The sequence below is a fragment of the Mesoplodon densirostris genome, chromosome 5 (assembly GCF_025265405.1).
Source record: "Mesoplodon densirostris isolate mMesDen1 chromosome 5, mMesDen1 primary haplotype, whole genome shotgun sequence".
In the NCBI taxonomy this organism is placed as follows: domain Eukaryota; kingdom Metazoa; phylum Chordata; class Mammalia; order Artiodactyla; family Ziphiidae; genus Mesoplodon; species Mesoplodon densirostris.
In genome coordinates this window covers 4,911,124-4,936,276 of record NC_082665.1, presented here as the reverse complement: position 1 = coordinate 4,936,276, position 25,153 = coordinate 4,911,124, and the positions used below count along the sequence as shown (strand labels likewise).

Below are 25,153 nucleotides of genomic sequence, written 5' to 3'. Positions count from 1 at the left end.
TCAACAATGCCTTCCACATGTATGAATCAGTGTGTCTGATCTCACCCTACATCAGCCAACATGGAGCACAAGGACACCCGACAGCTCTGGTTGGTGGAATGTAGGATGTAGAAAGCCCACTTACAGAGCCTTAATTGCAAGCCTCAAACACTTAAGACTTTAGAAAAAAAAAATCTGTTGACTAGGACCCTGGTAAATTGTTGCCCTAATCTCCTGGTCCACTCAGTTACACCCATATTCTGGGATCCAGCATTCTTTTTTTTTTTTAATTTATTTTATTGAAGTATGGTTAATTTACAATGTTGTTTTAACCTCTGCTGTGCAGCAAAGTGATTCAGTTATACATATATATATATATATATATATATATATATATATATATATGCTTTTTCATATTCTTTTCCATTATGGTTTATCACAGGATATTGAATACAGTTCCCTATGTTATACAGTAGGACCTGGCTGTTTATCCATTCTCTATATAATCGTTTACATCTGCTAATCCCATACTCCACATTCTTAACATATCACATTCAAGGAGTTTGCTTACCTTCCTCCTCTTCCATGTGATTCTTTTCCACATTTGTTAAGGGTTCAGAAAGAGATAAATTAGAACCACACAAGGTACATACAAAAATATTCTATCCATAAAATATTAGTTTTTAAATAAAGGACCTAATGACCATCCACTCTTAGTTGCTCACAGCAAATGCTCAGGGTCCTCCCCAATGCCCCTCTTTTTCTCATGTTTTGTATTCACTGCATCAGGAAGTCCATTAGCTGCACCCTCAAAATAGCCTCAGAGTCAGCTATTTGCCACCTCTCTGGTCCCACCGCCACCGCTCTCTCTCCCCTGGATTGCCACGACGCTGCCCCATGGATCTCTCTGCCTCCACCACTGCCCCCTACCCTCACGCTCTGTCCATCAGCCAGAGTGGTCCAGTTGAACATGTCAGGTCCTCTCTCTCCTTTGCTCAGAACCTTCCAGGGCCCCCATTCTCTCCCATGAAAGACCATCTTTCTCCGTGACCCCGGCTCACTGTTCCCCTCAGTTGTGACCCCCTGCTCCTCTCCCTTTCTCATTCCACTCCAGCCACACGGCCTTCTTGTCATCAAGAGCATCCCCACAGGCTCTGATCTCTGCGTCTTTATACATTCCTCTCCCTCTTCCCGGGATGGCTCTTCCCACAAAAACCACCTGGCTCATTCCCTTGCCTTTTCAAGGCTTTGCTGAGCCACTGCCCCCTCGGTGAGGCCCTAACTCAAGTTGTCTCCACCACAGTGGGCACTCCCAACTGCCCTCATCTGTGCCTTCTCTCCGCAGCATTTGTCACCTCCATCATTTACTTATTTATAATCCTTTTTTATTGTCTGTCTCTCCCTCCCTTTAAAACTTTAGTTCCTAAAGAGTGGACAGTGGATTGGTTTTATTCCCTGACATATCTCCAATTCCTTATACAGTTTTAGCATGAAGTAGAATCTCAGTAAACATTTCTTAAATACATGACTGTTCTATTAAACTCAATTAAATATAAGTCGATAGGGAATTCCCTGGTGGTACAGTGGTTAGGACTCACTACTTTCCCTGACATGGCATGGGTTCAATCCCTGGTTGGGGAACTAAGATGCTGCAAGCCACGTGGTGTGGCACATATGTGTGTGTGTGTGTGTGTGTGTGTGTAAATAAATCTCAGTGAAATATAACATCTTAAAATGAATGTTTGACTATAAATGATTCATGATTCCACCTGTACATTTATGGAACACTTTATCCAAAGTGCTTTTATTCCAAAGCACTTTCTCCCCCCACTGTCTCATTAAGTAACGACAGAGTGTCTGTCATTACACACCGTAGGAGGGGAAAAGACAGAGGCACAGGGAGTGGAAGGGGGTTGGTTATCCAGGATCTCAGGCTGTGTGTTCTGGGCAGTACAAAGATGAGCATGTGCTCCCTTCACTTGCTGAGGTGTATCTGTGTACGACATTATTGTACTTTCTCCTTGTGCATCTTGCTAGCCTCATTTCTAGCCAGAGAGTGTCACCAAATGTACTATTAAACTTCAAATTTAGTTTATATTTATTATTATTGTTTTCGTTTTGGGTGTAACTGAATAGCTAACATTTACTGAATATGTATTATGTGCTGGGACTATGCTAAGTAGTTTAATACAAGACTTCACAAATCCTCAAAACAAATCTTATAGGTAGTAGCTATTATTGCTATCTTCTCATTAGGTATGAAAAACTATATTGAACTTTGAACCCTGTAGTGAGGAAGAGACATGAGGTTTGATCCAGGAGTCATTTACACAGGGGCTGTGGGCTCAGGACCCTCTGAGAATGAGAGACTTGTCCTGCACTCTCCTCTCTGAAGGGGGGCAAAGGCACCCACAATTCTGAGTTCAGTTCCTGAAGATTCAAAGTCCCCAAGTTAGCCACCTTTGATCCAGACATCATTGCAGAATAATGGGCTACGACACTCATAATAAGATGTGCTTAGCTAGGTACACTTTATTTCTTGGGGCTCATTTCAAAGTCTTTGTCATGTTTCATCTTTGTAATTTTTACCTTTAGATAGAGGCTCAGGAATGATATCCTTAGACTAAAACTGAACACAACACGAGAAAAAGAAAACTCTGCCCCTGAAATGTCTTTGATTACAGTTCTTATTTACTCTTTCCTTTCTTTCTTTTTCTTTTCTTTTTTTTCTAGAAAATCCTAATAATCTACCATAGAGTACTTCTTCCAAAAATTAAAACTATGATTAAGGATTGAAAAAACCAAACCAAAAAACACGATTTCCAGAGCGGTTTTTTTCTAAAGACATCCTCTAGGCCCGAATCCATGCTGAAAATGTAGCATGTTCAAAATACACTGTCGCATTAATGTTAATTTACAGCTGCATGAGGTTTTCCCCTTAAGGGACCGAAGCTCAGCTGGAATTCATTAATTTTGACAGTCTGCCTATCGCAGTAGAATGGATTCACTGAGTGACAGAAACTTCTCTAAAAAGAGAAGAATCACATTCTCCTTCCTCTTAAGTATTCATAACAGAATGGAGTTTGAACATTCTCAAGGCAACCAGACGCACCATTAATAACCCCAGAACCTATGAGATGCGGCTCAGGCTTCACAGAGCAGAAACCCCACTGCCACTCGAGTCCCTTTAGTAATAAACCTAATATACATCAGCCAGCTGTGTAATGGGCCCAAGCACCCCCTGGGGCTCAGAAGAAGGTCATAAAATAGAGTCCATTATCCCACATTGGAAATTTGACTTGATTCGGATTTGACACTTCATTTGGAGAAATGTCCTAGAGGCATATCCTTTCTAGAAGGTTAGGGTTGGAGTGGGTGGCTGGCTGTTGCCAAATTAATCCTGCAGAACACTTTTAAATGTAAAGGAGTAAGACTTTTCAAATATTCCCTTCATGCTGACTTCTGTAAATCAAATTGAGTTGTAACGTCTGAAAGTTATTACTGGAACATTTTAAATTAAACCAACGCAGCATCACTCATTCCCAAGAGGGAACGTGAAGACATTGCCAGTCCTAGCATTTTCTGGTGTTTGATAAAAAAAAAAAATCCAATCTTATTTGTAAAGACAAAATAGTTCTAGCCTTAAATGGATCATAGGGAGGAAATAATGACCACACAGCCCATCAAAGGACACCCCGGGCCCACAGCATGGCATGCTCTTGATCCTATTATGACTATGACTGTCTCTACAGACAGAACAACCTGGTGTGAGATGCTAGCAAGAAGGTGCAGGAGAGGAGGTGGCTGGAGCCTAGGACCAGACTCAACACCAGCTTCTCAATCAGTGCTACCTTCATTTGCATATCTGGGGATGGCTACAGTATCACATTGACAACATAGTGCATGAAACCCACACATGATTACTGAAGCCCAACACAAATACCATGAGGAAATAGTACAAAGCAAATTCTATTATGGACCCCCAAGTATGAATCTCTGAAGAGAAGTTTAGGAAAGGGTCAAAGTCAACCTCACAGAAATGCTCAAGTGGCATTAGATTGGCCCTAACCTTGTCTTATTTAACAATTCATTAGTTACTTAAACAAAGATCATATAATGATAGGAATGGGAGTCACATTAACAAGAGGGCCATGCATTCGGTACCGTGCCTGAAGCCATCCATTATCTCCTGTGACCCCGGTCAGCTCTCGGGGCAGGTGTTATTGTTATACAGACAGAAGTTAAGGCAGGACCTTGACAAGTTACACTCACGGGGGATGCGGGGCAGGAGTCGGGAGAGGGTGTATCAGTCTGCTCAGGCTGCTGTAACAGAATACCACAGACTGGGTGGCTTCAACAACAGAATTTTACTTTCTGACAGCTCTGGAGGCTAGAAGTCCAAGATCAAGGTGTTGGCAGGGTTGTTTTCTCCAGAGGCCTCTCTCCTTGATTTGTGGATGACCACCTTCTCACTGTGTGCTCACGAGGTCTTTCCTCTGTGCACCTACATCCCCGCTGTCTCTCTTTGTGTCCAAATTTCCTCTGCTTATAAGGACACCAGTCAGATCAGGTTAGAGCCTCAAACTAATGACTCATTTTAACTTAACCACCTCTTTATGGGCTGCATCTCCAATATAGTCACAGGCTGAGAAACTAGAGGTTTTAGGGCTTCAACATATGAATTTTGGGAGGACACAATTCAGCCCGTAACAGAAGGAAACAAAGATAGTGGAGGCATGAGAAAAAGAAAATTTGAAACAACTGAGGTAAAGGAATTCTGAAGATCCTGCAATGACTGCTATGAGTAAGGAGATGAAATGTACTCTAGGCCCCCAGACCCTCAAGAAAGAAGTTAAAGGCCGGCAGGTTTTTGCCTCCACAAAAGGTAGAATGTTCTGACAACCAGAACTGCCCAACATTGAGGCTAGTGCTGGAATGTTTCAGAGGGGAATGTTGTACTGGTTCAGCCAAGGGCCATGAGGGTTATTGAACTGTGTCTAGGTTCTTACACCTTTTTACTTAGAAGCATGAAGTAACTAAAGCAATGCATATTCCTCTGCCTTGGAATAGAACACTGATTTTATAACTTGATCGCCCTGGAAGCTCCTTTTCTGGGTGATATGAACAAGGTTCTTGTAATTAATTACATATTAGCTCTAATTCCTGAAATAACTTATACAATTATTGATACAGTATCAAGTGAACATGCTTTGCAAAGTAAGTTACTTTTCACCCTTTAAGTAGTCCTAATTAGCTACTTATATCATATAACTGGAAGATCATAGCTTGAATCTAAGATAAAGGCATACGAATGATGTATTAAAAACACTTTTTGAGAGGAATCAAACTGAAGAAGGCAATCTATACAACTATTATCACTGTTTAATGGTACTTTCTGCTAGGACTGGGCTTGGAGCCAGCACCTCGGCTAAGACAATCACTTGCTATTCTTCTGCTATTTAAAGAGTCCCTACTTTTTGTGTTGGGTAAGATCTGTGAGTTTGGCAGGTCAGATGGATGCATAAAATGATTTGGGGGAAATACACTGACAGCTAAATATTTATATGAGAAAACGTTCACATCCATCCAATATCTGAAAAAAATTCTCTAATACCAATACCACCATATGCACACAAGGCCCTTCTATGCCAAGGGCTGTGCCAGACACTGGGAGGGGTAAAGAGGTGTATGTAGGTGCTCAGGAAACACAAAGCCAGGTAGCTGCTGGCTTCACAACCACCCACAGGTCACAACAATTATAAGAAGGGAGGATGGAGAAAATGGGAGAGAGGCAGTGTAAACAGGGAACTGGGATGGGCAGTGGACCCCACTTGCTGGGATTAAGGGGGACACTGTGGAGGATGCTGCCTGGAGAGCAGTTTGCAGCTTTAACTCCCCGCTCCGGGGCTTTTCTTTCATTTGGAGGGTCCTTATATCGAAGAAGTGATTCTCCACTGGGGGAAATGTTGTTCCCCAGGGAACATCTGACAATGCTTATAGACACTGTTGATTGTCCCAACTGGGGGGTTGGGGCGGTGGTATGGTATCTAGTGAGTAGAGACCAGGGGTGCTGCTAAGCATCCTACAATGCACAGGACAAGCCCCTGTAATGAAGAACTATGCAACCCCAAATGTCAGGAGTCCCACAGTTGAGAAACCCTGCATTGGAGTATAAGACCCACAGACTTGCTCTCCTTCCCTCCTTTACCTCAGATGAGAGGTGAGTTTGGGAGAAGAAAGTCGCACATCTCCTTTTTGTCCTTTCTCCTGCTGGCATCTGTCTGCCTGCAGGGAACATGTCCTTTGGGTCTGCTGTCATCTGCGTGGTAAACTAAGCAGGGTGCAGCTTGGCCTGGTTCTGGGGTTCAAACTGAGACTTTGTCATAAAAAGATGATATTTTGATCTCCATCCCTCCTCTTTTCTCTTTCTTTCCTCTCTCCTAATTGGTTCCAAGTGTGGAAAGAAAACCAGATGTCTCATTGGCTTCCTTAAAAATCCCAACATCAGTTACCCTCAAATGTAAAATGTATGACAGGCCTTAACTAAATTCTCCAAATGTCAGCACTTAATAAACAATGAGTAGATTAAGGTCAGTGAGTATTGAATTAGATGTGCACGGACTTGGGTCATCTGGAGATCCATGTCGCCCTAAGGAATTCTGAAAGTGGCCTAAAGATGACATCTCTAGGACCTCAGATCCAAGGAAACCCTAATTAGAGGCTCTTGGTTTTAAAAGCTTCTGAAGAGGTCAGACTGTAGGGCTACTCTAGAAGAGCCTTTAAGATATTTTTTTAATTACAAAAATTGTGTAACCCTGTGTGGTGATGGATATTAACTAGATTTATTGTGGTGGCCATTTCAGTATATATGCATAGATCAAATCATTAAGTAGTGCATCTGAAACTAATATAATGTTTATGTCAATTTTATCTCAATAAAAAACTAAATTAAATTTAAATTTTAAAATGATATATATTTTTTAATGATCAATAACCACCTTGGAAAAGGCCTCTTTAACAATGGCCAGAGCCCAGAGTCAAGCCATGAGAACAAAAAGTCTTTCTTTCCTTCCTTCCTTCCAAGGTCTGCATAATACGTAAATCACGGCACTTTCTTTTCAACTTATTTCAGCGTGAGCCTGCTCTTCCTCTCTGAATGTAAATAGAATTGTTTGCGAAATCTGCACAGTGTGTCAGCAGAAGTGTCTCTAAAAACTCAATGAAGCCCTTTATCCCCCCTTTGCAATGCAGGTGGTTCTCACCTGATTTTCTAGGACCCTCTTTTCAGTGACTATCTTATTTCCTCAAGAATGCCATATGAAAATGTAGACTACGGAAATGGTTTTTCTGCTGGCTTAATATATGCAATCTCTACCCTCCTTCTGGCTTTGTCAACCCCACTTTGTAGGGTTCCAAGGGTGAGGCATGCTCTCACGTATTTATGTAGAAGAAAAATGTGACGTGCTTTTGGAAGAGAGAAGACAAGTAAGAGAATCCGGAGTTTTGAGTCACTGTCTTCATTTGCATCTATGACACAAAACAGAAATGCTCATCAGTTTGAAACGGATCAACTACGCACAAATCAATTTTAAAAACTGCTAAAGCATCCAGAGATAAATTGGCAAAGGAATTAATCACTCCCTCCTCTCTCCTTGTCCGTATGGCTGTTAATTGTGTGTAGACCACTGAGTTATATTGATTCCTGTGCTTGTTTTTCTCTCCCACTAGACTGAAAAGTTTCAGCGAGGCAAGGACTGTATCCCATCCGTCCTCGAGTTTCTAACACCTAGTCCGGTACTGACACAAATGAGATACTATGTAATTGTTTATTGAATTTAATTCAATTCAAAGGACATATGAGCAGACAAGTCACAAAAGAGGAAATGCAACTAGTTAAGGAACATGTAGAATGTATGGCAACTAAAGAAATGCACAAATAGCCACAGTGTTTAAAATGCATTTGCATTCATTTGAAATGAAACTGTATGCACATTTTAGAAAGCAACTTGGTTAACAGGTACCAAGATGCTGAAAAATGTTATACTCTTTCACTCAATAGTTCTGCTTTGAGGAACCTCCTTTATAATACTGTAATACTAATATACATATATGTACTATTGGTGAAGTACCTAACTACAATTTGCTGAGAAACTTCGAATGTCATTGTATCTTTTAATCCTCAAAAAGACAATAACAACAATCCTATGGGGTAGGTAGTCGTCCCATTTTAAGAATGAGAAACAGAGGCTCCTGGACATTCACTAAAATAAGGAGGTCGTGAAGGCCACCGGGCTGCAGAGAGGCAGAACCATGATTCCAACCAGACCTGTGAAACTCCCAAGCCTGGGCTTTTTCATCTACAATGTATTCTGAGGTTATGATCTTAAATAGCATAGATGTTTCTGCACAAAGTTCTTCTTCTCAATCTTATTTAAAACCCCACAAAGTTGCAAATTATCTAAATAAACCATAAGAAGAAAATATCTAATTGTGGAGCATTAGTTTAGTAGCTATATAGTTTACAGATGAAAAATTCTATTTAAAAATTCTATTATGGAATACTATAGATTTAAGACAATATTAAGCAGAAAGCACAATTGTGACTGCACTGTGGTTTCAATTAGAAAAACAAGTTTAAATGTAGGAAAAAAAGGTAATAAGGAATATTCTAGCCTTATGAGAGTTAGGACTATAAAAGATATTTTCCCTTATTCTAATGTCTTGTTTTCACTAGCGGAGTTTTTACTAATGGATTTCTTGAATTCTAACTGTTAGTTATAAAGGCAGGTTTTGATTTCACTTTAAGGCATAAATGATGTATGTATAGTATAGGATCCCATGTTTGTTAAATCAACACTTTACAGAGCCATGGGAGAAGTTTGCATTTAAAAGCTCAGCAACCTGCATGTCTTGGGTCAACAACTTATTACAGGGCTGGTGGCATTAAGTCACAGGGAGGAGAGAGCAATGGTGGGTCCTCTTCTGATGACCCTGAAAGTCAGGACTTATCAGGAGGAGAGAGCCTGGGGCAGCCCCTTCCCGACTGTGTGTTTTCTTCCCCTGACATTATTGGACTCACCAACCTCTTGCTGAAGTTTCCTGGAACCATTCTATTTGCTGGGCTATTCTGTTGGATCTCTGTTTAGTCTAACAGCAATGGGACTTAGGTGAAAAAACTTACCCAGGCCTCAGTTTATTTATCACTAAAATGGGACTGAAAATAACTAGCTTATATTTATATAAATAAATATGTACGTTTAGTGCTTTTTTTGCCAATAATATTCAATGAAGGATAGCTACTATTATTAGTATTAAAACAGTAGCAATAATAAAGAAAACAATGTTGATGATAATATATCCACCTGATTAAAAATTAATTTGTTTCAATGGGTCCAGTGTTACTGATGGATGTCCATTACCAGCATGAGTCTATTTCTAGCTCTTTCTCCCTCGCTCCCTGTGTTTGAAGAGCTGGGGAATCTTTTTACCCATCTGTTCATATCTTTAGCCACCCAAATACATGCACACCCTGATTCCTCCTACAAGAGCTCAGACAGTGGTGGTTAAGAATACTCCAGATCTTGACTAGCCTCCCTAGGTTTGCATCTTGGCCCTACCACATTCCAACCACATGACTGTGGGTGAGGTAATGACCTCCTGGGCGCCTCTCTTTCCACATCTTTAAGATTAAGATAATAGTAGAACTGACTTCACAGGTTTAGTATAATCATTAAGTGGGCCAGCACAGAGGAGCCTTCAGAACACTGTGGGCATATAGCATGTGGCCAGTCAACACAGTCCTGTATCTTCATCAGGATGCTGATTGTTAAAGATACATGCACCCCTATGTTCACTGCAGCACTATTTACAATAGCCAAGGCATGAAAGCAACCTAAATGTCCATCGACAGATGAATGGATAAAGAAGATGTGGTACATATACACAGTGGAATATTACTCAGCCATAAAAAAGAATGAAATCATGTCATTGGCAGCAGCATGGACATGGATGGACCTAGAGATTATCATATTAAGTGAAGTAATTCAGAGAAAGATAAATATCATACGATACCACTTATATGTGGAATATTAAAAAAAGATACAAATGAACTTATTTACAAAACAGAAATAGACTCACAGACATAGAAAAAAAACTTATAATTACCGAAGGGTTATCAGGGTTGGGGGAGATAAATTAGGAGTTTGGAATGAACAGATACACACTACTATTTATAAAACATCAATAGATAATCAACAAGGACCTACTACAGAGCACAGGGGTCTATATTCAACATCTCGTCATAACCTACATGTTTAGGTATCGGCAGGGTTGACTTTTTCTGGAGGTCCCTCTCCTGGGTTTGTAGGTGGCTCCTTCTCCCTGTGTCCTCATGGGGTCTTCCTTCTGTGTGTGCCTGAGTCCTAATCTCTTCTTTTTATAAGGACACAAATTATATTGGATTAGGGCCCATTCTAAGGACACCATTTTAGCTTAATTATTTCTTTAAAGACTCCATCTCCAAATCCAGTCACGCTCTGAGACACTGGGGGTTAGAACTTCTATGTAAGAATTTGGGTTAGGTGGGGGCACAATTCAGTCTGAAATAAGGAGGACAAAGTGTAGTTTTTATTTCCCACAGTCACTGTGTCACTTCAGATTTGTAGGTTACAGTTTTCTCCAGCAGAGCAAATCTCCTAAATCTGGCAGGCAGTTTAGTCTTGGTTGTTTTTTTTCACTTTAGTCTACAGTTTTCAGACATGATTTTCAACAGGCCCATTGTCACAGGTGGAATCTCTCCTCAGGAAAGAGATGCAGGTGAGCCTTCTTCCTGCCAACGTTTCAACCAAGAGCCACAGCAAACCTTTATAAGCAAACTTTTACTAGTCTCTCTCCTGAGAACTGGGGGAACAACGGGATGTGAGCAGAGGAGAGCCCTGTAGCCAACAACCTTTTAAAGCGACTGCTTGAAAGGCCTAAAACTATGCCCCATAAAGTCCTTGTAAGGAGGGAAAAACAGATTCAGAAGAAGGTCTTCTTCTATATTTGAGATGTGAAGTTTCAAGTATTCACAGTTAGCTTTGAGCCATGCCAGCTCAAGTACAACATGGCTCTCTGCAGCCTCCTTGCAAAGCTAAAGTGAGCGGAGGGGGTGGATGATTTGGTCAGAAACCTAAAACCCTCTGTTTAGTCCGCATCAAACTAAGGGCAGTCCAGGTAAGGAGGTCAGAAAACTGTCCCCAGCATGTGCTGTCCACAGGCATCCCCTAACCACATAGAGTCCCATATATGAGAGTCACTACAAGCTCCTCTTTAAATTTAAGACTTCCATGGAGCATCAAGCCTTATTTACATCTGAGTGCAAACTACTTTAATCATAGAGTCTTCCGCATTAGCCGAGTGTTGCTGTGTGTTTCAAGAACAGATAATATCAGTTTGGATAAAGTAGATGAAAGGGAGGTTTAGGATACATCTGGATGCAGTCCAGGTTTTTGACCCAAGCAAGGGAGGCTGGGGACCATGGACTTCTGGGTGGTAGGGACCCTGGGAATGAGAGGAGGGCTCAGAAAGCCAGGAAGGGAAGCCAGCAAGGAGGGAGGCCTTCGAAATTTTGCCCAGAGGCTTGGAGATAGGTGGTGTGGTCCTGAAACACGTCTCTTGTCATTTACAAAGTCCTAGTCAAAATATCAGAAGTTGGGAATGGTGCTAAGCTCAGCAAATTTCAAATTGCTGTCATTTCCCAAGTCTCAGTTAGTCAGCGGGCAGTGTCTCTATTCAAGTCGATTCAAGATATTTTAGCTAAGCAGAGATGTGTGCTGTGCAAGGGGGACAGAGGTTGTTCCCCTTTTACAGAATAAGTGGGGGACACGGATAATCTCCCAGGGCCCTCTCACGGCAGTCACCAAGGTCAGGGCGGGAGCCGTGATCAGAAATGGAGAAAAACGCTGAGCACAAAATAGTGAAAATGTCTCTAGTCTCTGGAGGGTGTGACTTTGTGACATAAACTGAAAAGAGGAAGTATAACTCAAGCAAAATTCACCTCCCTGGTTTTCTCATTTGTCAGCTAAAAAACTGAAGGTTAAACATGCCTACCTTGGCAGGCTGTTGGAGAGAAGGAATACAATTAGATATCTTAACTGTGTAGAGTGGGTGCTCAATATCTTTTGTGTGTGCACAAACACACACACGCACACACACGTACACACACACACATACTCTTCTAGAATGGTGCCCCAACTGTTTGCCCCAGTGCACGTTGAATGGACTTACCTACTGTACTCCAGAGCAGTGGTTCTCCAAGCACGGTCCCTACAGCAGCAGCATGAGACTGAGGCGGGAGCTTGTTAGAAATGGATATCTCAGCCCCCAACAGAATCAGAAAACCTGCAGTCTAACAAGCCCTCCAGGTGATTCTAATGGACACTGAAGTTTGAGAACCACTACTCTAGACCAACATTAGCTGCCTGGCTGCAAAGTAAAGTCAGCTGGGATGTTTGTAAAAATAGTGGTAATACCACGGCCCCACCCACACCAAATAAATCAGAACTTTGTGAACAGAGTCTAGGCCCAGAACTTTCTTTTTAAAGATCTTTCTCAGATGATTCTAATGTGCAGCCAATACTGAGAAACGACGCTTCCGTGTACCACAGCTGTGGAGTTCCTTGGTGGTTCTCAGATTGAACACCCATCTTTTCATTCCTTTGTTTCCCCAAATACAAGTGCCTCTTCTATGCCAAGCACTGTGGTGGGTAGTGCGGATACAAGACAGACATGGACCACACATTTCTGGAGTGTATAGTCTGGTGGGCATCATAGAGTCCACCACTTACAGCCACACTAGTCGTGCACTGCATAACTCCAGTGGGTGTCCTTCACATCTTTATATACAACCAGTAAAGCCACACACAGTATCCGAGGTTGAAGCCCAAGGTAATCTTGGCCCCTAAAGATGTAGAGTATATCATTTCCAAGTAGCTTTAGCCTCTACTCTTGGCACTGCCAATGGCTTCCCAGGGAGTCCCAGCAGGATCCAGGCCAGTGAATTGATTTTCTTATTACTCTGTTATGTATAATCACTACATTTTTTAATTGATGAGGAATGTGACATGGAATATGACTTTGCTGAGCGTGGTGGTTTTATTTTTTAATGAACTGGTACCATTATATAGTGTTTTCACTTTGAACTTACTTTATTCTTAGTATGGTAGGCTGAATAGCAGCCCACAAAGATATGCAGGTCTTAACCCCTGGAACCAGTCAACGTTTTCTTATATAGTGACAAGAACTTTGCAGATGTGATTAAAGATCTTAAGATGGTGAGATTACCCTGGATTATCTGGATGGCCATAAATGCAAACACAAGTGTTTTTATGAGACAGCGACAAAGGGAGATTTGATACAGAAGAGGAAAACAATGAGACCAGCGGAAAAGGATGCTACCCTGTGGGCTTCAAAGGTGGAGGAAGGCCTAGGAGCCCAGGAATGCAGCTCTAGAGAAAGTGAAGGCAAGGGGATGGACACTCTCCTACAGCCTCTAGAGGGAACACCCCTCGACACACTGATTTTGGCTAGTGAACCTGACTTCAGACCTCTGACCTCCAAGCTATAGGAGAATAAAGGTGTGTTGTTTTAAGTCACCGAGGTTATAATTATTTGATGCAGCAGCAATATAAAACTGATATACTTATGCCCAAATAAAGAAAATCCAGAACAAGAGTAGACGGTTTGGGAGAGAAGTTAAGGGCACCTGAAATTGAATGGACCAGGCTCTGCGCTGGTTACTTTATGCGGATTAGGTCTCAACCTCACAACAATCACGTGAGAAAGGGGATCTCATCATCACAATCACCATCATCGTCATCACTATCTTCATCACCAAAATCATTATGTGCATCACCACCATCACTATCATTTCAGTTTTAAAGATGAAAGTAAATTACAGGAAAGGTTAAGTAATGTCCTCCAAATCACCCACCTGGTAAGTAGCAGAGTTTGAACCCATGTCTGCTTGACTCATAAGTACAATTTCCAAAAGGCACCTTCCACTCAACAAATTAACTGAATATTATTGTAGAAGGCTTTTATATTGAGTTTAAAATTCTGCTCTGATTGGAGCATAATGGGTTACTGATTAATGACCTTTATGGCCTGAAAGCAGAATGTCTGAAGCAACCACTTTTGAAGAGCTTTTTTTTATAGTAACCTGCAAAGAGCACAAGTGAATGTGGTGGGTGGTCCCACAGACACTGTTCATACAGCCATAACACAGTTAAATGCCATTAATAATTCCCCATTCAATACAGTCTTGCCCCAAAGAAATTGCTTCTGCGTCATCAACTCCTGGCAGCAACTCTACTATATCTGAGCTGCCATTTCTCACAAATAATGGCCTTTTATTCCACTTGAAACTTGTCACCTGGAACAAATAAGGTCTTTACAAGTCCCAGAAAATGAGAGAATTCTCTCCACAAAGTGTATTATTTTTTACTTATTCCCTACCCTGACATAATAAGAGGGGTCAACCTACTGGAGAGTTTGAATTCACATCACCCTAAAAAATGCAGTGAGGATTTGCTCATATCAGAAGGGAAAAATCTGGTTTGTATAAAAAAGTAAAATCTGACATGCAGAAAAATTATTCTAAAAACTAACAAACAAATTTTATTTAGTTATTATAAATAAAATTTGATAAAATTTACCTTATAATCTATAATTACATCAGTAAAATGATTTCATGCCACAGAGACTTACTCAGATATCACGTTTCTATGTGGTAAGAAAGTCTCAGGATCTCTCACAAGTCCTGGGTCTGAGGAACTTTCCCTAAATCCCTCAAAATTTGTCTTTGCCTTTGTGGTATAAAGAGGTCAACATTACCTAAATTAATCAATAGTTTAAAAGAAATTGCAATAAAAAATAACAATAACTATGACACCTTATACTCAGCAATTCCCATATACCAGAGGATGTTTGAGGGCCTCACAGCCAGTAACTCTTTACTCCTCTCATTATGAGGAAGTATCTTTGTCATCCCTGTTTTGCAGATGAGGAAACTGAGACACAAAGCTGGTACGAGGTGGAGCCAGAATTCGATGCTAAGCATATTAGGGCCAGAGTCTTCTTAAGCACAATGTTTTAATGTCTCATCAACATTCTAAAAGGCTTTTCAGAGAAACTCGAATATCTTACTTCATAATTTACACCAAAGTCTAAAGAGACAAGAACAGCAAGGACTCACTCTACCTGATAACAAGACTAGTTATAAACCATGCTAATTGCACCAGTGGGCTGCTGGTGCGGGGATGGACCAGTGGGTCTCTGGAGCCAACGAGAGGCCAGAAGAGACCTGCACTATGCAGGAGGGAAGAGAGGAAAAGAAGAAACACTCAGTAAATAATGCTGGGACTATTTGTTACCATATGGAGGTAAACGAAATTTAATCCCTATCTCTCACTGTACAAAAATCAACTCAAGGTAAATTAAGGATTTAATGAAATGAAAGTCAATACAAACTATTCTGGAAAAAAAAATAGGAAATGTGTAGTAGGAACACATTTTTTAAGACAAAAACACCAATCAAAAATTGTAAAATTAGGGCTTCCCTGGTGGCGCAGTGGTTGAGAGTCCGCCTGCCGATGCAGGGGACACGGGTTCGTGCCCCGGTCCGGGAAGATCCCACATGCCGCAGAGCGGCTGAGCCTGTGAGCCATGGCCGCTGGGCCTGCGGGTCCGGAGCCTGTGCTCTGCAACGGGAGAGGCCACAGCAGTGAGAGGCCCGCGTACCGCAAAAAAAAAAAAAAAAAAAAAAATTGTAAAATTAATCTAAGAGTACCTATTCATCAAGAAAAACAGCAAAAAGGTGAAATATAAAGCACAAATGGGAAGATATTTACAGCATCTGCAACCATATTACTAACAAAGAATTAGTATAAAGAATATATAATAAACTACAAAGAGAGAGAGAGGAAGAAGATAAACAATCCAATAACAAATGGGCTAAAGGCATTAGTAGGCATTTCACAGAATTAAATTTTTCCTTTTCTTTTTCAAACCACTGAATTCCATTTCTCTACTAGATCATTCATAACAGCAGATAGCTGAGAGGTTATCGCACCCATCTTACCCTCTCATCTCAAATCCTTCCTTGGCTCCGCTTTCCCCCTCAGCCTTCTATTCTCACATCCTAAGCAGGTGATTTTCCCCACTGTGCCACCAAAACAGCTCTTAGAGACGTAACCACGGCCCACATGTCACCCCAGCATGACATGAACATTCGACACTTCTGATCATGCCCGGTTGCCCTCTGATCAGAAGCCTGTTGACGCTCCTACTCAGATTCCTTTGAGGATTCCCTTTCGTTTCCTGATTTTTTTTTTCTGTGGTACGCAGGCCTCTCACTGCTGTGGCCTCTCCCGTTGAGGAGCACAGGCTCCGGACACGCAGGCTCAGCGGCCATGGCTCACGGGCCCAGCCGCTCCGCGGCATGTGGGATCCTCCCGGACCAGGGCACGAACCCATGTCCCCTGCATTGGCAGGTGGACTCTCCACAACTGTGCCACCAGGAAAGCCCTCGTTTCCTGAATTTTGAAGTGTCTGCACTCAGTGTGGGACCTTTTCCCTATTTATACTCACTCCCTTGATGATCACCCATCCTGAAGGTTTTTAATGGTATCTCCAGGCTGGCATCTCCTAATGTCCCGTTCTAGCCCAGACCTCTTATCTGAACTCCAAGCGTCTACGCCCAACTGCATCCTCCCATCTGCTCTAGGATGTTGGGTTTGCTTCGCAGAGTGGACCAGCCCCTAAGTGAGCCCTGGCCCTTCCCCGCTTCCTGCCCTCCAACCTCTCCTCTCTCCGGCTTCCCCATCGCCACAAGCAGCACTTGAAAGCCGTCGTCCTTCTTCTGTCCCCGCAAATCCCATTCATCAGAAAAACCTAACGCTCAACCGAAACACGACCCCCTTTCACCGCCTCCGTATCCTCTCTCCTGTTTGGTCTGCGAGCTCCCAACGATGGACAGAGAAATCTGGTCAGAACTCTGGTCACAGAAGGTCCCTCTGCTCCACCGCCGCCCACTCTCTCTCTGTCCTCACCTCCTCCCTCTGCACCCCCTTGCTCACCCTGCTTTCTCCCCACAGAGGCCTCCTTGCAGTGCTTGAGACACACCGGACACAACACTGCTGTGGGGCTTCGGAACTTCCTGTTTGCTCTGCCTGGGAAGTTCTTCCCCTGACATCTCCCTGACCCTCTCCCTCACCATCCCCAGGTTTTCACACAAATGTCCCCTCCTCAGCCCCCCATCTGAAACTCCGCATCTCCCCTAAAATTACTCTTCACTGCTTCACTTTTCCCCTGACACCAACGACCATTGAACCAGCTACACCGTCTATTTATCTTGTTCATGCACAAGCATGAAGCTACCTTAGGAACCTGGGGTGCCTGTTTTGTTCGCTCTCTAGCTCTAGACCTAGAATCAATGGGCACAGCAACTGCACAGATAATTATTTGTTGGATGGAAGAACAAACTACACACACCATCATGGATAAATCTCAAAGCAATAATGTTGGGAAAAAAGCCAGTCCCAGAAGAACACCTCCTTTGTGATTCTAATTACATAAAGTTCAAGAGCATATGCACATCTTAGCAAGATAGTACTTAGGGCTACAATCATATGTTGACACAACTACAAAGAAAAGCAAGGATTAACTAACATCCAATTCAGGAGTGAGGTTCCCTCTGGGGGAGGGGGTGTGCTTGGAAAGGAGCCCACAGGGGAATTTTCAAGGACACCCTTCGGTTTCTTAACTTCGGCAAGCGTTCTATACACACACATTGTGTTAGTGTAAAAAAAACGTGTAGGGCTTCCCTGGTGGCGCAGTGGTTGAGAATCTGCCTGCCGATGCAGGGGACACGGGTTCGAGCCCTGGTCTGGGAAGATCCCACATGCCGCAGAGCAACTGGGCCCGTGAGCCACAACTACTGAGCCTGCGCGTCTGGAGGCTGTGCTCCACAACAAGAGAGGCCGCGACAGTGAGAGGCCCGCACACCGCGATGAAGAGGGGCCCCCACTCGCCGCAACTAGAGAAAGCCCTCGCACAGAAACGAAGACCCAACACAGCCAAAAATAAATAAATAAATAAATAAATTTAAAAATTCACGACACATGTCAATATTTTTTTTTCGCATAAAAAACTTACTTTTATTACTTGCAGTGCATTTTGATATAGTCTATGTCCGTTACAAATTACAATTTCATTTCTTTTTAATCCACTATTCATGATACATTGAAAAAAAAAAGAACTTGCCTAGGGTTTTTCAAAAGGGAGGATTCAAAGAGTCAGAAAAAAGGAGAGAGGTTAAGTCGGCTTCTGGAGGGGATGATGGGGTTGGGGGCCGGCGCTGAGGGAGAGAATCTGACGATCTGGATTGTTCAAATTCCTGGTGTTGAGTAGAATTGATCAGAGGTAAAACACCTTATATTGGAGAATGGAATTGTAGTAATGTAGGTTATAAAAAGCAGAATGTATGAAGTCCCTGAATTCAGAGAGAATTGTAAGGTCATCAAGACACTGAGAAAAACAGATAAGGATGATGCAGCTGCAGAATGTTTCCATTCTTATGATGATAAGCACAGGAGTTTGAGCAAAAGAAGGACAGACTGTAACTGATGTTACAATGTATAGACCCTACTCCTGATGGCCTGGGCAATCAAACCCCTCTTCTTGATACTGACACTTTAATAAGAAAATAAAATAAAATAAATGAATTGCTAAACCTGTGATCTAGTTAGTGTCTCCTTAAGGAAAAACTAAGGAGCATTTGAGGGGGTGAGGGGGAGGGGAGTCCAAGAAAGCTGAGAAAGTAAAAATTATAAACTTGAGTTAGACATAAAAATGTACAGACTTGCATACTTAGAATATACTTGGGTGCCTTAGACCTGTTATAATTAAGTGACAAGGTTGCATTCACTATAGATGGTAGACGTTTATGTCTCTACATTGCCTTATCAGTGTGCCCCATCCTACACTTTTGAGGCAACAAGTAGATTAGGGTGAGATTTTCCTGAGTTGGATTAAATTTAAATTTTTTTCTTCCTTCCCAAAATGGTAGGGTCTCACAAGGAGGATCAGATAAGCTATAGAAAATGCAAAGCCCTCATTGTCATACATCTGAGTGTAGTGAGTAAATGTGTAACCCTATCCTTATGATCTTTGTTCACATATCACCTTTCAGCAGGCCTTCCCTGACCACTCTGTTTATAATTGTACCCCGATTACTCATTCTCCTATTCTGCTTTACTTTTTTATATAGCATTTATCACAAATGAACAATTGTGTGTGTGCGTGCACACATGTGTGAATGGTATAATGAATGCCATGTTCCCAATACCAAGCTTCAATAATTATCAATATTTTACCAATTTTATTTAACCTATACTCCAACTACTTTTTTTCTACTGTATTTTAAAGCAAATCTCAGACATTTTGGCATTTCCTTCCTGTGTTTTGCTTATTTTGTTTACTGTCTGTCTTATCTTACTAGCAAGTACACTAGATGAGGACGGTGATTTTTATCTGCTACATTTACAGAAACATTCCCAGCTATTAAAAAGTTTCCTGACACATAGTAAGTGCTCAATAAATATTTTTTTTTCTTCTTTTTTTTTCTTTTTTTTTCCTTTTCTTTTTATTTTATTTTCTTGGATATGTCTATTCTTCTGATCTAGCCTGTACAAAAATGTGTAAAAAGACAAGAAAAATCATTTAGCGCACACCAGACCACATGACCTCTTTAGAATCCAATATTCATAATACGGGATTTCAAATATGGTCCCACCACCGATACAGTGCCCTGTTCTGCTTTCTCGGCCATGCTACAAACTCACTGTGCAGCAAAATCAGTTTGCTTATTCTTGCTCCACAGCCCAACTGGATGGCAAAACTCACTCCAAGAGACTGAGCTCTAACAGGCAAGGCAAGAAGCAGGTGACCGTCATCTCTGATTTTGCATCCGCTGACAGCCCTTTGTACATGACAATGATGAAAAAAGAAATCTTCTAATACATTACACAAACCACGGAATTTAACTTAGGAGCATGGGGGTTTGTATCAAGAGAGGAGAAGGAATTCCCAAAGACTCTGTTAAGAGCAGGTGCTTCCTTCCTGCTGCACCCTGCCTTTTCCCAAAAGCCAGTTCAGCCCTCCCTCCTGCCCGAGAGCAGTTACCCTCACCGCCCACGTACACGTGGGTCCTCATGGGCTCCCACAGCTGAAAACGGCATCATGAGGCAGAGACTCCACTAACTGTTCTTCCTCAGGAAAATCACCTTTGGCTCCACTGACATCTGACACTTTGGCATGAACACCGAGAAGATTTGAGACAATATGTGAGAAAACGTGCGGTTATCTTTAAAACATTGTTATAACACTGGATAAGAATGCAAATGTTCAACGGTAGCCCTGTGAATAAAGCTCAAGGAAATAAACAAATTAGATGATAGACAGATGGATAGATAGCTAGACAGATAGACAGGTATGTAGGTAGTAGATAGACAGATAGATAGATAAGCAAATAAGTAAATAGAGGAGGGAAGGAATGAGTTTGTTGTGCTTACTAGTTATCCCCAGCAAATATTATATACTAGACACTCAATAAACATCTGTTGAATGAATGAATGAGGTAATGGATGTCAAACAACGGGATAAGCTATGGTCCAAAGTATCTAACACCTCATCAGGTACGCCACACCTGAGTAGACACAATCAGCCCTTCAGCCTCCACTGTGTGGGAAGCTCAGGTAAATGTGTATTTTGCTTCCTTCTCCTGGACAACAGGCCTTTGGGAAGCCAGCGTGTCCATGTTCCTGCTACATGGCAGGTGCTTGATGAACAAACTGTTTTACTTAATCACTTATATATTTGGGGAGAGTATCTACAAGAATCCATCCAATTTCATGTATCTGGAGGTTTCTCTTGACCTCTCAGATACCAGAAAATGACCTTCTCCAGGGAAAATCTGGTTGTACCAGGTGAGTCCAGTGTGGTGACACTAAGACCTCTATCTCTGGGTGACAAAGAGCCTTGGATGCGTTCAAACCTTCCATAGCGGGCCTCCCTGGTGGCGCAAGTGGTTGAGAGTCCGCCTGCCGATGCAGGGGATACGGGTTCGTGCCCCGGTCTGGGAGGATCCCATATGCCGCGGAGCGGCTGGGCCCGTGAGCCATGGCCGCTGAGCCTGCGCATCCGGAGCCTGCGCGTCCGGAGCCTGTGCTCCGCGACGGGGGAGGCCACAACAGTGAGAGGCCCGCATACCGGAAAAAAAAAAAAAAAAAAAAAAAAACCTTCCATAGCTTATCTATGGTCCTTTGTCCTCCAGAACCATGCCTTCCCATATGGCAGCCAACAGCTGCATGTGACTGTTAAACTCAAATCCATGAAAGTTAAATAAAATTAGTAACTCCACCCATTAGTCACTCTAACCACATTTCAAGTGCTTGGGAGTCACGGCTGCCTAGTGGCTACAAGCCACTAAATGGCCTAATGTTGTAGAACATTTCCATCATCACAGAAAGTTGCTTTTAGACAGGGCTGGGCTGGCATGTGATCTGATCTTACAGTATCACCTTTGATTGTACCTTAAAGGATACTGAATATAAACCAGCTAGAAATCCTGAAAGCTACAGAAGGAGCTAAAATGATTTAATAAGGATTATGGAACTTAAAAAGGCATGAATCATAGTTTAGGAAGCAAAAATATAAATGAAGTAACATTTCATGGGGGAAGGGAATGCGTAAATCCTCTACTTAAAGATGAAGCAACACATTATACAAAGTATAAACAGATACAAATGATGCTCTTTAGATCTATATAATACTGAATTGAAAGCAAATGCATTGGTCAAGATATAAACTAATCCATTTACAAACTAATTGGATTGTTAGGTGCACATTACTATCAGGAGCCTGAGGTAGCATTTCCAACTAATGGTACTAATTGCTTTTAAATAAGCTTAAGATGAGTACAGTCATCTCAATGCTCTATTTAACCCCCTTTTCTAGTGTAGAAATTATGCTATAGATCAGCCTAATGGGAACACACACCTGATATGCATACAAAGGACACCTGGAGAGTCAAGAAGTAAACTGTTTAAAAAACAATGCTTTGTAGAATGAATTAAGACAAACAAGAACCTGCACTACCACTGCAGCAGAGCCAAAAGTCTGCACCCTTCATGTGCACGGTTCTGCACTTGTGAGCTTTGTGACCTGGAATTTGCCACTAAGCCTCACTGCATCTCAAATTTCCATCTGCAAAGTGAAAGGGGTTGTGCGACTGTCTGGCATTTCTTTTCGTTCCTGGGGGCAGTGAATCAATGACCATGGCAGTGACAGAGATGGGAAGGAAGAGGGGCCGAGTCTTTCTCATCATCAAGCCAGCTCCTCCCATGCCGAGCCCAGATGGAGGCACCGACATCTTCCCAGTCACCTTCCCCAGACACCTTGGACCCAGGCTCCATCCTTCTGCTGACCATGCCACTATCCTGTTCTCCCTGTTGCAACACCACGTACAACACACACACACACACACACACACACACACACACACACACACCAGGCACACATTAGTGGACAGGTGAGTTCAAGAGCGAACCAAGAGGGCTGATGGGATGGAAGCGAGGGGAGGCGTGATCTCTGTCGTGAGCGTCAGTCGCTGCCTTCGCCACTAACGCTCTGGTATGAGTCGCTAAAACCATGGTGACATCTTGCTCAGCCATTGGATGAGCTTCTTGCTGTTTACCAAATTCCAAGTTAAAAGGACTGACATTTCACGTATTCCCCACAGATGAACACGTCAAAAGAAAATGGGTGTTAGCAAGAAAAGACTTGATGTGAATGCTGCAGGCATTTGGGAGCCTAAAAAAGGAGATGTGTTGTGTTGAAGGCACTTTAAGAAGACAGATTTTGACAGAAGCGCTCCAGATATTAAACTGAATCCTGGAGTCATACCTTCTAATTCCTAATCTCACTTACAGGGGAAAAGAGAAAAGCTTCACTGTAGGAAAAACTTCACCCTCAAGACCTTCCAGTCACAAACCACAGTCACCACCTTGTTGGTGCTTCCTCGTGCATGGAAGAATTCCAGTCCCAGTTCATTTTTAAGCATAGCTACAGTGTAATGGACAGTCCAAAGAAACTTAAGCATAAATTAGATCAAGTGATCAGCAAGCTAGAGGATACCAAGAAAAGTCTGCGGAATGTTTTAGATGGAGAAAAACGTTTCCAAAAATCATTGAGGAAGACAATCAGGGAATGAAAGGATGAATGTCTCATCTGCCAAGAAACAGCAAATAGACTGGAAGTTTTCTGTTGGGAGTGATGTCAGGAGAGAATGAACTATATTTCATGAAATAATTTCATGTTATGTTCTACCTAAAGTTGATATTGGTACAGCTTTTCAGAAAAGGATTACCATCATTAAATAATATCCGTCAGGGCTTCCCTGGGGGCACAGTGGTTGACAGTCTGCCTGCCAATGCAGGGGACACGGGTTCGTGCCCTGGTCTGGGAAGATCCCACATGCCGCGGAGCGGCTGGTTCCATGAGCCATGGCCGCTGAGCCTGTGTGTCTGGAGTCTGTGCTCCGCAACGGGAGAGGCCACAACAGTGAGAGGCCCGCGTACCACAAAAATAATAATAATAATAATAACAATAATAATATCCGTCAAAAAAAAAGAGCAAACCAAGCTATTAATTAAAACATAGAGCATTTATTTAGCAGTTGCCATGTGCTAAGTACTGTACTAAACACTTTCATATTTTAACTCACTTAATCCTTACCACCCACATCCCTAGGAAGGAAGGAGGTGTTTTTATCCCCATTTTATACACAAGGAAATTAAGGCACAGAAAGGTCCGTCAAAGGTCATAAAGTTTGTATGTCTTGGAGCCAGAATTGCAACCCAGGCCATGGAGTTTGCAAGCCTGTGCAATTAATTTCTAGAATATCCTACAGCTCTGTGAAGAACGTTATCAACCAAGTGGCAATATATACATATTTTACTATACTGCATATACAAGAGATCATGTCAATCAAAATCTATGGTTGATTACCCACAAAAATGGCTGTAGTGAATTTTCCCGTCCCTCTGTACTTGGCCTTTGCGATGTGGCTGCAGCTCCTTGTATGAAGAAGTGTCTTCTTTTCCACTCCTTGAATCTGGGCTTGGCCATGTGACTTGCTTTGACCCATGGGATATTTTCAAGCATTATGCAAATAAAGGCCTGAAAAATGCTTGTGCACTGGAACTTGCTGGAGACGTGGGATGACCACCATGTGGACAAGCTAGGCTAGCCCCCTGGGAGCTAAGAAACACAAGCAGAGGCCCAGCCACCTCAGCCATCCCAACAGAAGCCCTTTAAATGGGTAGTTTGAGAATGATCTGCAATGTTCTCTTCCTTTGCCTTCTAATGCCTGGTCTTTTTGTTGATTTGTTCACCAAGGCATGGCTGAACCCTCCCTATATGCCTGACATTGTTTTGTGTGCAGGACTCTGTACGTATAGTGTAATGAGCAGAAATGTGTCTCCCAAAAAGGTATGTTCAAGGTCTAATCCCCAGTACCTATGAGTGTGAACTTATTTGGAAACAGATATAACCAACGTTCCAGAGATGCAGAGACAGACACACCAGGAGAATATCATGTGATGACAGAGGCAGAGAATGGAGTGGTGCAGCCATAAACTGAGGGTTGCTGGCAGCCACCAGGCCTTGGGATTGAGGGCTGGAACAGACCCCCCTCAGAGCGTCCAGAAGGAACTAACCCTGCCAACACCTCAATTTCAGACTTCTGGCCACCAGAGCTCTGGAACTATCAATATCTTTTGTTTTAAGGCACTCAGTTTGTGGTACTTTGTCATAGCAGCCTAGGAAATTAATACATATATATATTCTGGGAAACACAGAAAAAGAACCCAGGGAAGAAAGAAAGATCACAAAATAAGAAACTGAAACTGAGATACAGATTGTAGGAGGTGCAGTAACTTCTGGCATAAAATTGAATGAATCCCTTTGCTAACACCTATTCTTCTCTGGGGCCAACTGTGGCTTTGCAGTCAGCTGCCTGCTTGGCTAAGGACTACAAGAGCCACCCTGGATACCTTGGGAGAGCAAGGTGCTA

General features: G+C 42.4%; 1 protein-coding gene and 1 pseudogene across 1 annotated transcript in view; one reads left to right on the top strand and one right to left on the bottom strand.

Annotated features, from left to right (window-relative positions):
* DSCAM (DS cell adhesion molecule) overlaps positions 1–25,153 on the bottom strand; it is a 753,140-nt gene that overhangs the window by 639,274 nt on the left and 88,713 nt on the right. The gene's annotated exons all lie outside the window — the stretch shown is intronic.
* On the top strand, positions 22,729–23,383 carry LOC132491378 (THAP domain-containing protein 6-like; annotated as a pseudogene).